General features: G+C 33.9%; 1 non-coding gene across 1 annotated transcript; it reads left to right on the forward strand.

The window, feature by feature from the left end:
• The first annotated feature begins 870 nt into the window (after window positions 1-870).
• Window positions 871-977, forward strand: LOC125498129 (small nucleolar RNA R71). The gene has a single exon (XR_007274895.1). It is a non-coding gene; the product is annotated as a small nucleolar RNA R71 (small nucleolar RNA).
• The last annotated feature ends 1,082 nt before the right edge of the window (window positions 978-2,059 follow it).

Genomic DNA, 2,059 nt, shown 5'->3' on the forward strand with positions numbered 1-2,059 from the left:
ACTGGGAGAGGAGGTGTTAATTTAGGTTCTTTTTCAGCTTCATAATTCTCCTTCTCTTTTTCACTTTCATTGGCGACCTCATTTTCTTTAATCGTACTTTTTATAGTACTTAACTCCTTACCATTTCTAAGAGTGACAGCGTTGCAGTGTTGTTTAGGATTAACTTCAGTTTTACTAGGCAAAGCTCCTTGATTTCTAGAATTGATGGCATTAGCTAATTGTCCAAGTTGAAGTTCTACATTTCTATTAGAAATAGCAATCTGATCAACTTTAGTTTCCAACTTTTCAATTCTTTCAGAAGTAGCATTAGCCAATTTTTCAATAGCCAACTCCCATGATGGTCTAATTTCTTGTTGGGGTTGTTTTTGATGGAAGCCAGGTGGATGTTGTGAATTAACATTAAAATTTTGTTGGCCTAGATTCCTCCAAGAGAAATTAGGATGGTTTCTCCAACCTGGATTATAAGTATTAGAATAGGATCATTTTGTGGGTGCTTATTGAAATTAGAAACATATTAAGCTTGCTCCACATTAGCACATTCAGCAGTTAAATGAGCACCTCCACACAAATTACATGGCATAGTAGTAGACATAGAATTGACATTACTCATTTTAGTAAACAAATTGACTAAGTTGTCAACTTTTGCATTTAACATGTTAATTCCTTCTACTTCATACATACAAGTGGTATTCTTTGGTTTACCCCTATTATTAGACCAATGAATAATTATTGGAAGCCATCTCTTCAAGTAATCTATTAGCTATTTCAGTAGTTTTACCCATTATTGCACCTCCGGCGGCATCATCTATAGTGATTCTAACAGATTTATTCAGACCATTATAAAAAGTTTGCACTAGTAACCAATCAGGAACACCATGATGAGGACCTTTACGTTGTAAATCTTTAAACCTTTCCCATGCTTCATATAAAGACTCCCCATCATATTGAGCAAAACTAGTTATATTGTTTCTAAACTTAGCAGTTTTTCCGGAGGAAATATTTACTAAGAAAAGCTTGAGATAATGTAGCCCATGTTGTAAACGAATTAGGTGGATTAGATTTTAACCACATTTTAGCTTTATCTTTAAGTGAAAACGGAAACAAACCAAGTCGAATAACATCGTCAGTCACTCCATTTAACTTAACAGTATCGCATTTTTCAAGAAAAGTGGTTATATGTTCATTAGGGTCTTCATTATCTAGGCCACTAAATTGGTCTTGTTGAATTATTTGAATTAAAGCAGGGCGAAGCTCAAAATTATTAGCAGAAATAGTAGGCCTTACAATACTTGAAGGTGCTCCACTAGCATTCAGCATTGCGTAGTCACGTAGCGGCTTTTTGTTGTTGTTATCCCCCATCTCTAATGGTTTATTGTCAGATTCTTCAAAGAAGATGTACTCCAAATCAAAATCTGGCAGCTTTTGTATTTGCTCCAACCTCTTCTGTTTCCTTAGTGCACACATTATTTCTAAAATCTCAGGATCAAAAGAAACCAAAGCACGATTAGTACGTGGCATACACTATAAAGGTAACAATTCAAAATAACTAGACTACTAATTCTTAAAACCACTACAAAAAATAAACTACTATAATAAACTATAAATTTAAATCAGGAGACAAGACCACATACTTACTCACACGAAAACAATAATAATAATTCTAAAACTACAGCAAACAAAACAAAAATTAAGAAACTACAATTGAATAGTAGATCCTATAATCAACTTGAAGTATATAGCAGACCACTAAATACGTCAATCACAATTACCTGAACTAGTACTACTACTATAAACTAGCAGACCACTAAAACACCGCACTAAAACAGGAGACTACTATAATAATGTCTAAACTAATATTAAAAATCTCTCTAGTATGATATTGAACTATTGCCTCCCCGGCAACGGCGCCAAAAACTTGGTCGGTCCTAAATGTACCTTAAAATACCGCAAGTATACGGGTCAATTAAAGTAAATATAGAGTAAGCAAGATATCGTTTCCCACAAGGAGGTCTATATTCAACTACCAAATTAAGAAAATCTAATACTATTTAGACGATTC

The sequence above is a fragment of the Beta vulgaris genome, chromosome 5, assembly GCF_026745355.1.
Source record: "Beta vulgaris subsp. vulgaris cultivar EL10 chromosome 5, EL10.2, whole genome shotgun sequence".
NCBI classification, from domain to species: Eukaryota; Viridiplantae; Streptophyta; class Magnoliopsida; order Caryophyllales; family Amaranthaceae; genus Beta; species Beta vulgaris.